Source organism: Thermobia domestica, chromosome 15, assembly GCF_964235325.1.
Source record: "Thermobia domestica chromosome 15, izTheDome1.hap1.1, whole genome shotgun sequence".
Taxonomy (NCBI): Eukaryota; Metazoa; Arthropoda; class Insecta; order Zygentoma; family Lepismatidae; genus Thermobia; species Thermobia domestica.
This window is the reverse complement of record NC_137468.1, coordinates 127942699-127958798: the sequence shown is the minus strand read 5'-3', so window position 1 is coordinate 127958798 and position 16100 is coordinate 127942699. Positions and strand designations below refer to the sequence as shown.

The 16100-nt window shown below is 38.1% G+C and overlaps 1 protein-coding gene and 1 long non-coding RNA gene across 2 annotated transcripts in view; one reads left to right on the top strand and one right to left on the bottom strand.

The window, feature by feature from the left end:
• Positions 1–7843, bottom strand: part of LOC145671229 (uncharacterized) — a 331066-nt gene extending 323223 nt beyond the window's left edge. The window contains exon 1 of the long non-coding RNA XR_014128492.1: positions 3707–7843. This is a non-coding gene — a long non-coding RNA (uncharacterized LOC145671229). The remainder of the gene's footprint in view (positions 1–3706) is intronic.
• Positions 1–16100, top strand: part of LOC145671226 (cationic amino acid transporter 2-like) — a 1570353-nt gene that overhangs the window by 1217542 nt on the left and 336711 nt on the right. The window lies entirely within an intron of this gene.

The window sequence follows — 16100 nt, the reverse complement described above, 5'->3', positions numbered from 1 at the left end:
CCATCAAGCCTGAAAATGAAAATAACATTATTAGAAACACATCGAAATAGAAATTATAATATTCTGAGAAGATCACATGATATTTGCGGTAATTCTATATTATGTAAGGATTAATTTAAATTGATTATCTAAAGATTATTAATTTAATACATAGTACAAATCTGATTACGGATCTTAAACGAAGGTATTTAAAAAATAAGAAGCAGGGATTATTTACATATAAGTTAACTATTTAGAAGCTTATTTCCCATGACGTGAACTAAACACTGTCATCAAAATTCTAGTAATAATCACACTGAAATGAAATCCTGTTGTATGTGATTCATTTGTTTACTTTCAATACAGTCTGGAATTGTTCCCGCTAGGTTAATTGGTTTTCTCCTAATTATTCTTCGTTAAAATCAAACAAGCATCCGGTCTCCGGATTCTAGTTATAACCAAAATATGTAACATCGAACAATTATTATTACATGACAATATATTTAAAAAATATTTTCTCTCTTGTATACAATTGTTTCGTTTAAGTGTTAGGATGAGTCTATAAAAGCAAAACTACATTCAATTACTGCTTTCGTTGTATAAGAAGCTAATTTCCTAACAACAGTTGCGTTATTGTATGTAGATACAACATTTCTGTCGAAACGTTATTCTGAGGTGTAAAATGGGTTTTATGACCTTCAATTTCACAGGTACAAACCAATCTATGGACCTTTATGCCAAAGCCACCAGTAAATCAAATATCTACTATACATACAACAGCAGTAACAGTAGCACCTTAAGAGTAATTCTTCAAGGAAACCAAAAAAGGATAGATACAAATACATCATATAACAGCAACAAAATAACGAGAAACCTATTTAAACATCCGATATACGGAGATGGTAATTAAGCTGTGCACATTAAAGTGGAAAAGTGATCGGATAGAGCCTCAGAACTTCAAATTACTTTTTTTTTTAAATATACATCAATTGTAAATATTTAATCTTATGCACAAAAACAAAGTTTTATTACGAACTCGCAAAACACTATTTGGGTTGATAAACGGCCTGCAAAAAGATTTCTTCTAATTCTTTGCCAGTTGGCGAAGTTCTCAAGATAGTTGACACATTCTCCCGTTGAATGGCAATACCAATTCGTTGTATTAGAAATGCTCTTGCTCGGATATCCATCGATTTTAGTGATATGCGTTGCCCAACTTCATTGATAAAATTTAGCCCTTCTTGTCCCCATGAACAACTTGATTCAATTCCTATTGTAACAAACCAATATTTGTCCTATAGATTGATGTATTTATTTCTTTTGTCGACCTCTCTTCGTGCTGCTACGAGTTCTGCTCGAGTCGATGTATCTGAAATATATGAGGGAGAATAAGTATCTGAACAGGTGAAATCCTGAACAAGTGCCTTCCCTTTTTCCATGGCACTAACGTCATTCCGTCAGGCCGTTTTCCCTCATTGCAGCTGCATCCATTTGGTTCTCTCACTGATGGAACGCCTGCTGAAATGAGAGCTCTCAGAATTATGTCATTTACACTGGTATGTCGTAAATTCCTGCCAGCACTGTTTCTACATGACAAGCCATGCAATCCTTTTCTATCTACATGGTCGTTACATGCGGACCAACGGTGTAGCTCACAGATTCCACCAGACTCCTAAACGTAGAGCACTGGCTACTCGAAAACTCTCGTTAGATAAATGTAATCCCAGAGAAGGTGAAGGTAAAGCTTGAAGCCATTTTCCGTTTTCAGGTGATGTGACAGCAAGAAGCCTGGCTTAATCTTCGAGTTTATCAGTTGAGCTTAGTAGTGAAGCTATGTGAAGTTTTATTATAGTTTCATCCCAGGCTGACTGGATATTTCTTCTTTTGAGTGCTGGGGGATCCAATATTACTAAATCAGTCCATTTGGCCATGCAATCCTGCACATCTTGATCCGTGTTTATATCGACTTCCCGCTGGAGCAGAGATCCTATTAATTGTCGAGAGCCACAGACTGAAGCTAGGAAGGACGGAATAGCAATATCTACAGCGTGACGTATGTCAAGACGTCCATTTCGAATTAGTAAAGAAGCTTGTGGCCATGATATGTCGTCTAAAGAACAGTTGAGAATTGATTCTAATCCAATTTTTAATTTTTCATCGAACTTCTCTAGTAAGTCATTTTCTCGCCAACAGGGAGAACATCGGAGGAAGTACAATAACCTTGGTATTGAAAGTGATGCTCGTAATATATAATATGCAGAATGGCTGAAATTTTGGCTAATCTGGAAAAAATCTAATTTGGCTAATCTAATTGTGGAATCTTTTCTGATAATATTTTTCTCCGTGCATCGGCCGAAATGACAGTGCCTAACAATTCAACATTAGATGATAAAGTTGTGATAAAATTTCTCAATTTAATCATATGTGGCTCCCAGAAAACTCACTTCGCATTTGGAGTAATTTAAAGACAAGCCAATGGTTGATGCATTAGATCGAGTATTGTTTAATGTACTTAACACTAAATCTGGATTCCGTGCTATGGTTTCATCGTCCTAATACGATATATTCAGCTCTGTATTAATATCATTTACAATGGGTTGGAGAGTCAAAGCAAACAGAGCCGGGCTTAGTGGATCACCCTGTTGTACTCCGCGTTGCGACAAGGTGATATTTTCTCCTGTAAAAACGTTACTAGGTTGAGAGTAACATTGGTAAATGTATGTATAAACGGTTGAAAAATTATTTTTGACGGAAAGGATCATAGAATCGCGACTTATTTCATTAAAAGCATAGTGAAAATCAATTTTCAAAAATGCTTTCACTTAAGTGTGAGGAGAGGAATAATACATTCGTGCAGCATGAACGGCAATTTCTGTCCCAGATTGTACGCAAACCCCTAATTGATGAGGTGATAAAATGTTGATTAATGAGTCACGCATTCAGAAACAAATAATCTTAGCAAACAAACATGTCCGTATATTTTCCACGTTTTTTTTTTCTGATACCACTGCTTCTCTTCTTGAGGGCTGTAAGTGACGCACCAAAGAAAATAGGTCTAAGCATGACAGGTATATTTCCAGATATAATTAAATGTAGTAGTTCACATGTATAAGTGATCAGACGCTCTTTTAGGTTCGAAGTCTTGAGTTAGTATCAAATCTTTTAGAATTGAGAAGCGTAGATTATCCATTCCACCAGCCGATCCAGACGGAAAGAATTTCAGTGATTTAAAGAATTTTCCACATGATACTTTGGGTACAGAAATATAATTATATGGGTACCCAGATATATATGAATACCCAGAAATATCTGTGTACAGATATATAATTAAGAATATAAAATGTTTGATGAATTCTATAATTAAAGGAGATACCATAGGAAATATAAGTATTTTAAAATAAATGAATAAATAAATAAACAAATAAAGATAATGTGAAAATTAGGAAAAGCGTTTAATGATAAAATAAGGTTTACATCGGGAATATATGTAATTCTTTCTATTGTACATATCAGCGAAATGATGAACAAATTTTCTTTTGCCAACACCGTACCATTCTCATCAATAAACACGCTATAGTATATATAATTTAAAGCTTACTTGCATGTGAAGAAAATTTAACAAAGCGAACACAGGACTAACCTAACCTTACAACATAAATAAAACCTAAGGTTAAAAACAAGTCTAACTAATTAACAACAATAAGAGGATTAAATTGTTGTTCCTTACGTTACTCCATCCGTTGACTAGAAGAGTGGTGAACATCATTCGAACTCCTGCATCTGAAAGAAAAATAAAATAGTTAAATTACTAATATTGTACTAAAAATCGTAATTTATTTATGACGTTATAGTTTGTGCTGAGAACTAATGCATTGTAGTAATTTTATCAATTCTTGTATACGATGCTCCACATAACTTAAGCAGCTCGAGATAATGTTGTGTGTGGTGTCTATTTAAAACTTGGAATGTGCACATCGCATCAGTAAAATTGCGACATCAAACGCCGAGCAGCTACGCCGATCAAATGACACTTTCGTATCCCATAATTTTGTGTGGTAAAGAGACCCATCTCTCATCTCCCTTTGTATCTCCCATACTAGAATCAGCAAACATCATAAACAAATTCTGATTTCAAAAGAGACATGTATTAGTATCGACAAAATGAAAGGCTGAAAGCGAGACGAAATACGATTCATAAGGTGATGGAGGGAGAAACTTGCATAATGAAAAATTGAAACCAATGAACGTGTTAGACAGACGTACAAAATTGAGATAAAGCGAAAAAATAGGGGGAAAGAAAAATATCACGGCTATTCGAATATATAGTGGACGCTAGAACAATCCATTAAGTCACGTTCAAAATGATGGCCAAACTCGGTGGTCAAATTAATTACTTAATTTCCTGTGGAATTGTAGACTTCTGAGACACATCTAAGATAACGTCAAAAGGTTAGTACGCATGCTTTGTTTACTAGTGTTTTGGTTGCAAATTCAGTGATGTTCATTGGACATACTAATCCGAAATATATTACAATAAGCCCTGTAGATAGCGTAGGTCATACATTCCATTCGAGATTACTAATGCAAACTGAACAAAAAATTGAATGAGCGCTATTTTCCTGGCAAATGGCTATCTGGAAAAGCCAATATTAGAAGTCCAAGTTGTAAAGAAGTCAAGAAAAGTCAAGAAAGACACAGAGAGAGAGAGAGAGAGAGAAAGACAAATATAAATATGAATAGTATTGATCATTCCACTGTATGAGAAAGAATACACACACTGTTTAAACGGATTCTCACCAGTGACACATTGCAAGTTCTCCAACAGCGAATGAATCTCTGTTTTGCAGCCGTTAGTTTATGGGAAAAATATACTAGGTGATTGGAATTCGATCCGAGATTTTCCAGTTGGAAATCGGGCACGATAGCGATACTCCACACGTTACTCGACCCAAACGTAGTGTATGGACACATGTTTGATGGTAGGCAACGTCAGTCAGTAAGCCCGTTCAGAAAATATACAAGCTATACTTTCGCGGAAAATAAATATATAAGAACGAATTTAATCCTAATGTACTTCTTGGAATAGACATTCACAGGATGTACTGGCATATCATAAAAAATATTTCTATACTTACAACTCCTCTGGAATAAGAATACAAAAAGCCATATAAACTTGCTAGAATGGGAGCGGTACTGAACTTGAATACATTGAGTCCTACTAACCGTAATCATCGTAGCTGAGGGACTAAATAACAAACGGGGTGTCAGGCATATGGTTCTCGTACTTTTGATGTCCATGAATATGGGTTCAAACTCATCACCTTCAACTTTTTTCTTTTTGTTTTTTACTATTTGCAGTTACCGCGGAACGTTCAAGAGTTATTCTTAACCAATTGCAAATGGGGCTTCTATTCTAGATAAAAGTAATTACGGTGACATTTATTTGAATATATGTTTAACCTGCAGAAAAGAATAAATACAATACACAAGGACAAAACTTATTACTGATTCTAAATACTATCAATAATAATTGCTACGAAAGTCTAAAACGATTTCAGCTAAAATATGTTACGGACCACTGTGTTCAATAGTCCCCAACGGACTCTAACTCGTGTTCACGTGCACAAAGGCTTAAGTAAATATTGTGGGTCAGGCTGCAAATAAGCTTATTCGACAAAAAGATATGAAGGGTGTAGATTCAAAAGTGGCAATCTCCATTCGGCCGAATTTTTCAGGACGAACGATTAATTGATATCTCGTAAACCCCATAAGATTTTAATGTACAGATTTTTTGGCATAGTAGATCGTAGCAATATTAGAAAGTTGAACATAAATTTTCCCCAGAGAAAGTCCCTCATTTCTTGTAATTACTGTTTCAAAATTGGAGATTGCAAGTTCTGAAAATGAACGTGGAGATTGCCAGTTTTGAACTTAAATAAATTGTGAGATTGCTTGTTTTGAACCTGAAGACCAATGAAAGGTGGGGTTTGCGTGAAAGGTAAGCAGACAAACAAGAAGATTCTTTTTTTTGTACTTTCATTATCTTACCAAGAAACATGCGAAGTTTGAAAAAAATATATCCTTTTTTCATAATTAAAAAAAATCTATGGGAAGGATTTGCAAAGACACTTTTTTTTAAACTTGTGAACAAAACACGCTGAACTTGTCAAGAGTTAAAACAGTACTAGCAAAAATCTCGTTGCTTCTTGCCTTAATCTAAACAGCATTTATTTTTACTTTTATTACCTTATAAAAAATCTTACTTTGAACAAAATACTCGTTTCCTCACAAGTAACAACACTCTTTGGGAACAGTTTACAAAGGAACTTTAAAACGTTTTAACAAAACACATTGAACTCGTCGTAATTAAACCGGTGATAGCAAACACTGTGCTATTTTCCCTTAATCTGTAATCTCAACACAGAGAAAGCTTATGTGCCAGGCAAGCAAAACGGTCGCCATGGCAACGTCTGACGTTAGCGGGCCTCTGATTGGCTGAAGTGGAGATTGTCACTTTTGAACCGCACCGGGTAGTAGAGATTGCAAGTTTTGAAAAAAATAGTGATATTTGTCTTTAGTGTTTACTGGGAGGATGTAGGTTTTGATCCAAACAGACTTCACCGCTCAGTCGGGGACACTACAAACAATACAGTCCCACCTCTAACTCAATTTCTCAAAAAATTGTAGATTGCCACTTTTGCATCTACACCCCTCATATGCAGTACTGCTCCCAACTTTTATGTCTAGGTAGGATCGATCCCTGTACATACCTTATGGACTTTATGGTGGGTTATGTGGAAGCAAAAATGAGACAAGAGCCTCATTTCCAAAGAATCGTTCGCGACATTGACGCGGTGTAACGTATGTGTGCGTGGCGTCGCAAGTATAGAAGTATATTGATAGTATTGTTTGTTGAACTGAGAATTATGCTCTGAAGATAAAAATGTATTATTATTATTGTTATTATTATTACACTTATAAGCATCCTCTTGAACTTTTGCACATCGCAAGTACTGCATAATATGTTATTCTTTCTGCAATTTTCCTAGTTTGTAGTCTATGTTATGTTGTTGATTAGTGGCCAGTAATTTGTCTACAGGTGGCAAAATGAATAAATTTCAGCGCGTTTCTTGATGTAAGTAATCTTACAGGAAGAAGCCGATTCGTTCCAATAATCAGCTCTGAACGTCGTAATACTTGGCTTATGATTTTAGGTTGCAAAATGGTGTAGGAGTATCGTACTTAAGTTATGATTACTACAGGTAGTCAGCATAGGTCAACTCCTGTTTAACCTAAAGCTTCTTCCTACAAAGTGATAGTGAAGAATCAACGATTAACTTCTCATACTAAACGGGCGTCCTTAAGAATATCAGAGCAAATATGTGAACGTCGGATATGAACTGCAGATAATCGTAAACATAATTTCAAAGTACCGTAGCTCGAGGTTGTAAAATGGTACGACTGGAAGCGACACGAGAATTCAATGTGAATAAAAGTATCATGTAGGTGGTGACATTGCTTTCAAAATGGTCCTACAGTAAATACTCGACACTGGTGACGTCAATATGGCTTAGGTGACATTATTCAAGGACAGTAGCGCCTGGTGACCGGTATCTCAAAGTTACTGCTAGACATAACTGCCAAGTATAGTGCTCTCGGCTGGCATATGATTCGTTTCATACCCGGGACAATGTGTTAGCCGTGAAACTGTTTGTAGGGGGATCAGTAAACAGGACTCTATATCAGGAAGCGCGTACTTTGAGACGGAGGGACAAACCTTTCCGATACACATGGCATCAGGAACAATTTGAATGGGGAGAAAGTCGGTGGGCAAAATTAATGTTCGCGAATGAGGCTCGACACAACCAGTCAGTTATTCGTGTGGAGAAAACCAGAAGCATGACCCATAACGTCATAGCTGGAAGGTCGGTCTTTGGAGATAGTTCCATCATTAGTGTGAAAGGATCATATTGAATGGGAAAACATATCTCCCTATTGCGGAACATAGAAATTTGATGGCATAACGTTATCGGGATGAAATTATCCATGCACATGTTTGCATGGAACATTTGATTTGGACTTTCTTTATATGGATGGTAAATTCACGCCCCACATACAGTAGTTAACATTCTGTGTGCGATTATCTGGAACCAGAATATATTACCCTTACTGAACGTAGGGCCTGCATACTCACCGGACATTAATCTAATAGAGTATGTTTCGGATCCTCTTCGGCGGTTAATAGCACGATGCATTCAACCATCGCTAATAATTCCTGAATTACGAACAACCCTCTTCGACGAATGGTTTCATTGTCCTCAACAATCTGTCCTTTAATACGACCCAGGTGTCCTGCATGTGTGTCTGTTCGAGGTTGTCACGCACCCTCTATCTTTACAGATTTCAACATTCCGGGTAATGTAATTCTGAAATTTCTGGCTGCCTAGTATAACATATCGGCATTATTACACTGGTCGGTAAAATGAAACCTTTTTCGCTCCCACGAACGAAAATAGGTGATTCCTATAGGTTTTGAGCTCCTGAGTTCGAATCCGTAACCCGTTTTTCTCCAGAACGTACCAGTTTTCAGGGAGGAGGTGGAGGTGTTTCAATATCCGCCCAAAGATGCTATTCTCCACCCATAATGATTTGCACGTTATAATTTAAATATCAATATAAATTATGCAGATAAAATTGCATAAAGAGTTAAAGTTTAGCACTTACGTGTCACTTGGTTTTCCTACTCCTCTTTAATTACTACAGGGTGTCTCGCGTGTCACATTCCAACAGAAGTCTGCCAGCATATTCACACTCCATTTACCACTGTAGCGCCATGGTAGCTATTTGCTGGTGAACCCTTTCCCCTTGTTCGTCAGAGACCTCCCACAAGCTTTACATTTCAGGGAAGAATTCCATGTGGCAATGCAGGAAGTATAACTTTAGGGACATATTACATCCCATGTTACGAAATGAAGTAATTAACCTACCCAGAATGTCTTTGTAATCAGGTGACTTATGATTCCCTAGAAAGTTACTGCACACTTCTCGAAAAGCCTCCCAAGCCTCACTTTCCACTTCATTAAGCTTGGAACAAAATGTAGTATAGTTAAAAACGTCTCTGATTTGAGGTCCCGTAAAAACACCTCCTTTCACCTTGGCCTCGCTGAGCCTTGGGAATACTTTTCTGAGATGATTAAATGCTTCACCATCCCGTTTCAGGGACTTGACGAAAACCTTCAGGAGCCCTAATTTGATATGAAGGGGTGGTAAGAATATTTTCTCCGAATCCACAAGACGTTCATCTCCCCTGGGATCAGTTGCTTCCTTGGCGGCCATTTTTTGATGGTGTACTAATCTTTGGCTCGACTATTCCAATGACACAAGAAGAAGCAGTGCTTTGTGTAACCACCTTGTAAACCGGTGAGAATGGCAATAACCTTAAGATCAGCGCATACAGACCACTGGAACTGTTCGTACTTTATTTTCTGCAATAGGTTTCGCATGTTCTCGTATGTTTCTTTCATATGTACAGCATGAGCAATAGGGATGGCTGGCTTTTCATTGCCTTTGTGTAGTAACACTGCCTTGAGACTCATCTTAGAGGAATCTACGAATAGCCTCCAATTTTCAGTGTTGTAGTTCAACTTCAGTTGTCCCATAAGCGATGGAACGTCACTGCAATACACCAAATCACCATCCTTTGTAAAATTAGGAACTAGGCTCACCTCTCTTTTCCTACACATCGATATATTCACATCTTAGTCTAGTAGATTCCATTGTTGAAGTCGTGATGCAAGCAACAGGGAAGGTTTAAGTCTCTGATCAGATCATTCAGCTCTTCCTGACTTATCACATGTGGTTCATTAGTGTCAGGCACTGGAGCGTAATTGGGATCTGACTCTGTACTCGAAGATTGTGCAACATCCTCACAAGCAGCAGATTTTTCATAAGATGAAACACTGCACAGGGTGTATGAGTCTAGTGGTACGGGAACAGGCAGACAAACATCATGTTCACAGGTCTTCTCGTGGAACCAAGTTAGGATACTGTATTTTATGCTTCATGTTTTCTGAGAAACCTTTTATATTATTCAGGCAGAAGTAGCAGTCTGAAACATGATCACGAGGCTCGCGCCAAACCATAGGTACGGCGAACGGCATCGATTTATCTGTACCTTTCAACCATCCTGTGAGTGTACGCGCACACGAGTTACAACTTTGTTTCGGAACCCAAACGCGATCCTGGTCGCCGATTTTACACCCGAAGTACAGATGGTAGGCTGTCTTCAGGAACGGTGACAATAGCCTACTTTGTCCCTTGAAAATCACTTTCCCAGATATGTAGCAGAATGAATCTCTCGAATTGTTGCAAGTTCTCGGCATGTTCGTTTAACACAAACGTCAACATTTCAAGCAGAAAGATTTTTCACCTACGGTATACACAGACACAGCATAACACCACCTTCTAACACGAAGATCAACTCGAAACTGAAATATTTGTTTCACGCGACAACGTGGTGTATGTCTTGGCGCCTTTTTTCAACAATCTGTCTGACGTTTAGACAAAAGGGAGCCGACGAATGATCGCAAGTTGATTACGAAACCTTTCTTCGTCAATAACGCCTAGGTTTAAGTGTATGCAGTGTGGAACGACAATAAATCTTTGCAACCCAAGTGGAGGGAGTACGTTTCCGGGGGGTCGTAAGCTAGAGAAAAGAATGTTCCTGTGATATAGCATAGTAACAGTATTTGGATTAAGATAAAAATTCAGAATTATGCACTCCAAACACGGAAAACACATGTTAAATACGAAAAATAGATTTTTCTTTCAATTGGGGAAACAGCACCCCGCCAAAAAAACCTTACGTGCTGGAACTTTCTCGATGAGATATTCGTAATCAGCGTCTCGAAATCTATCCGGTACACCCTTTCACCCTTTCATGGCGACCAGTGTTATTGTTCATTTATGTTGCATTTGAATCTGTACCTTCCTAATTTTCTTATGCCTAGTAAAATTATATTTTCTTCTCATTTCATGCTACTTCCTTCGAGTTGCCGAAGTTGAATGAAGCAGTGTACTTATTCGTTTTATAACTTAGATGATTCTATTTCAGCTTATTTACTCATTTCAAAACTAACCGATATAAAGTTAGGTATGATGTATAACGCAATTCTGTAAAAGTTTCTCGCTTTACGCTTTCTCTCTCGGGACGTCTAAGTTAAAAGGTTTGTTGTTTAAAACTCTTGACTTTACCCGACTTGGACATCGTTATCCGCTAACCGTCTATTTCCAGGTCTTTTGACTTGGGTGGTGACCTGAGCTAATGTTGCGTCGCCTCACGCTGCCTCATGGTGTGTTACTTCGTGAGACGAGGTGTTTTTCAACCAATTATACATTGTTTCGCATAACTAATGTACTGTTCTCCATAAATCAAAAAGATGGTACTAAAGCGCGCTCTAGATCCCGTGGTGTGTGCCATTCAGCATGGATCCCAGAGACCATACTTCGGCGGGTTGCAGACCTTGTGGTGTATTCGGTTGCATTCGTTTTGAAGAAGAGATAGCTGGTACAAAGTTGCACCATTTCAGATGTTTCTAGTATTCTCGTAATCATTTTTAGAGTATAAAAGAAATCATGACTGGTGGATTGAACGATAGATTGATCAATTCCAAGACGAAACCGCTTAGGCTAGTAAATTGAAATCTGATTATTACATAACATTTTTTATTTAAAATAATACCAATGACAGATATTGGGAATTCGATGTTGAAAATACGAGTAGAAATGGTGTCTAATTATTGTATTATAATTAAGTTGACCTTATTTCGGAATCTCTTGCGGTTAGAGACATGAAATTTGATATTGAGAATTTTCACTTAAAACAGTTTATCACGTGTTTTACCGTTTTAAATATTTATTAGCTGAACCTGCGCTCTCTATACAGCGCATCATTCGCATAGAAGCATAAATCTCCTTCTCATTCCTCACAACATATGTACATGTCCCTTTACAAACGCAAGTGAAAAACGTCTTGATGAAAAAAAAATCGGCAAGGGGTATCATAAAGGGGAGATTTTTTCGATTATTTTTTCTCAATATCTCGCACTGTTTGCAAGATTTGAGCCTACTTCCGGTTGGAGTTTCTAATTCATGTATGGCCAGTGTTTTCTTTCTTCTTCCATGCAGTATGTAATAAGCAAATACATCACACATACAATTAATTATAATATCAGTTATATATGGTGTTCATTGGACAAAACACTCACAAAATAAAGATTTATCTTAGACTCGAGAAACGCTTATCCTTCCTTTTTCATTATTATTTGGCCATGAAACATACGCCTGAGACATACAACAATGTGGTGTTGGAATGTAAAACGCGTAGGATATGATGCTTTAGTTTTTTTTTTTTTTAATTTCAACGCTTCCAGTGTACCCAAAAAATGTGATAAAGAAATAATGTCCATGTCTTTTTTAAATATTCAATTAGAACTGGACAATTTACGCAAAATTTGCAATCGATCAGTGAAAACGTCATCTTTCTAGAGCCTGTAGTTTCCGAGATCTCATTGTCGAAAGGGTTGGCTACAAACATATAAATTTCCAGAAACATATAGTTTAAAAGAACTCCAAAGATGGCAGAATAGTTCATTTGCATTCATGTTGGAGAAGGCTTATTAAAATACAAAGGTTTTGAAGACTAATTTCATATCATAAACTTTATGAAAAAGATATAGTTAACTAATTTAGACTATTTAAAGTACAAACACTTAAACTGTTTGTTAAACGTGAAATCACACCTAACCGTACATGAAGGAGTTGAAAGCTAAAGTTATTGGTTGGAACTCGAGCCCTTTTAACGAACTGGCCACCTGGAATCTTTAACCAGGTAAAAAAAAAAAAATAGGGTATCCGTAGCTGGCGGAGAAAAATAAGCAAGTCACTAGTATTTCCATCCCATTGGTTGAACCGCGAACTTCTAAATACGGTTGGATTACTTGCCTCCTTGAGGTTCAAGGAAACAACCGTCGAGTTGATTTTAAGCCTCCACGGAGGCTAACACACTAACTGGTCTTACCTATTGACGACGCTGCTTTTACGGTTTATTTAGTATCTCATACTCGGGCTTAGCCCACCAGACGGCTTTCACGATGGCGGACTCTGGCGTAGACACTGGCAAATCCATAACCGGTCGACACAAGTTACCTGGCCTCATTTCAGGACCTTCCGGATGTTCGACTAAGGTGGAAAAACGAAAAGAGCGTTCAAAAGACCTAACTGCTCGTACCAGGAGCGCATCTCAAAGTTCCAGTAACTCTGTTGCATCACTCTTCAAGAATCCAAGCTATGCTACTCGTTTGCAGCTTTCACCACCTAGTAAAAAACCACATAAGACTTTGGATATTGAGATAGGTACCAACAACATGGAAACCGAACCATCTGCAGCTTCTGATTATTCCAGTCCACCATCTGCAACAACTTATTCATTTCTATTGACGAAATTCGACACTAAATTTGCGAACGAGAAACATATCGCGATACAACTTCGCAAATATCTCCCTAGAGCTTCGTTAAAAGAAATTATCAAGACTAGAAATGGATACATCTTTAAAACAGAGGATCCTAATTTACTCAGCACTATTAAGAACAAAGTGCCTATTGATACTTTGCATAGATAGTTTGCAAAGATGCTCAACTTAGCAGCCTTAATGCATCTAAACAAAAACAAATGCCTCCTCCAAGACGTACACCACTGCTATCTGTGATTATTCGGGGTGTCGATCCTTCCTACACCGATGAGGAGATTCAAGAAGAACTAACCTATGAAGGACACACTCTCCAGAAAGTTCTGAGAATCCGTAACGCTACAGGCCCTACATTCATGGTTCGAGTTTTAACATCATCGCAAAGTACCATAGATAGTCTGCTGACAAATGGCGCATATATATATAACAGGAAGCATCGTGTCGAACCCTCTCGCTCCTCTGCACCAATGCTTGTTCGTTGTGAAAAATGTCAGGCTTACAATCAGCACACTACCGCCAACTGTACTAACACCAACGTCTGTGGTTACTGCACTGGCGAGCATTTAACACGTGCCTGTCCAAATCTAGAACGGCCACCTACTTGTTCTACTTGTCACGAAGCACATCCGACATATAGCTATAAATTCAAAGGAAAACCTGCTCCTGAAGTAAATCATCCAGAATATGTAGTACCATTGCGCACACATAATTATTCCGAGGATGTTCCTCCTACTATGGACTCACCTATAACAGTGCGAAATCCTCTTTCTTTCCTCACGCTTACCTTACAAAATATCCAACCATTTCATCGCTCTCACGTCTTACAGCAAATTACTCACGCAGCAAGAGAGATTTTTCATGTTAACTTCTATGCAACTTATTCAGGACAAAATGTATACTTTCATACCTCTCGCTTGGAAACCACTGTTTAGCTTTGTCTGTTTCATCATGGCTTTAACGTTTATATTCCTTAACATTCGTTCACTTCACAAAAACAAACCTTTATTCGAAGCGTTACTACTAGAGGAAAGAGCCACAGTCTTTATTCTTAATGAAACCTTCCTTACTCCATCCATCTCTTGCCAGTTTCCTGGCTACACACTGATCAGGCAGGATAGCTCCCTTCCGCTCAAACGAGCCAATGGAGGAACAGCTGTGGGTTTTCCACATCGTGTTCCATCTCGCAGACATCATTGCAATTTACCTGGTCTTCCTGAGTACCTACTACTTACATATACATACTTACTTCCGTAACGTAGCCATCACTGTTGCCACCATTTACATCAGACCCGGCCATCCACTACCTACATCCTTTGTTCAGTATATTTCCGATAACTATAAACGTTTTATAATCATGGCCGATTTCAACATGCATAGTAGATCAGAGCACGACAGAACTACATTCGGAAACTTCATTACAACTCATACGCTTGGTATCATTCACAATCTGCCTAAACATACAAGACCTATCTCACAAACTACCCCGGACATCGTCATTACTTCAGCTAATCTAGTCTCCCAAGTACATATTGATATTCTTGATCCAGTCGGCAGTGACCATGTTCCAGTTAAACTTCAGCTCCGTACAACTACTATCAATTCCTCTAATCATTTCCAGCGCACTAGTTTCCGCTTTGACAAGGCAAACTGGGCTCTGTATCGAGCTCATCTAATGACAGCTATAGAGCCATTAGAAACACCCACCACAGAAGATGAACTCTATGCTCGTATCGACACTATCACAACTACAATCCAGGAGGCAAGTTCTCTCTTCATACCAGTTTCTACCTCCATACCGTACCAGCCTGCATTACCTCCGCGATACCTTACATTCGTTACCCGCTCTCGACAATTTTATCGAGATTATCAAAGGACTGGCAATCCTGAATCATTTCGTCATTATCAACAACTTCAGCGGATGGTGAGAAACTACATATGTGCTTACAAGCTACGCTGTTGGGTTAAAACATGTAATTCATTATCTGATACCAATCATCCCACAAAGTATTGGAAACGTTTTAACACTCTTTGTGGAAAGTACACAAAAACACCTTACCCACTATTACAAGGGGAATCTCGAATTCAATCAGATACAGACAAAGCCAACGCTTTCGCTGATTTTCTTCAAACAATATTCACACCTAACAGGTCTCCTCCTACTTATCGCCATCCAGCAGACGCAGTCAATACGTCATCTCCTTCTTTACAGCCTCATCTACACCATACTCTTCCACTTAATCAACCTTTGACCAATTACAATTACAGTTCAGGACATCATCACTGTTGTTCGAAATAAACGTAATAGTGCACCAGGATTCGATAATATCACTTACCGCCATATCAAAGAAAGTCCGCTTTCCTTGCTTATTCTGCTTGCCAGCATCTTTACCTTCATAATTCGAACAGGCTATTTTCCTGTCTAGTGGAAGACTTCAAAGACGTTAATGTTTCCAAAACCTCACAAACCACCTGAAAGCGTATCATCGTATCGTCCAATACAATTAACGTCTACCTTCAGTAAAATCTTAGAACACATACTTGTCCGACGTCTACATACATACATCGACAGACGCCACCTTCTTCCCATCCATCAAG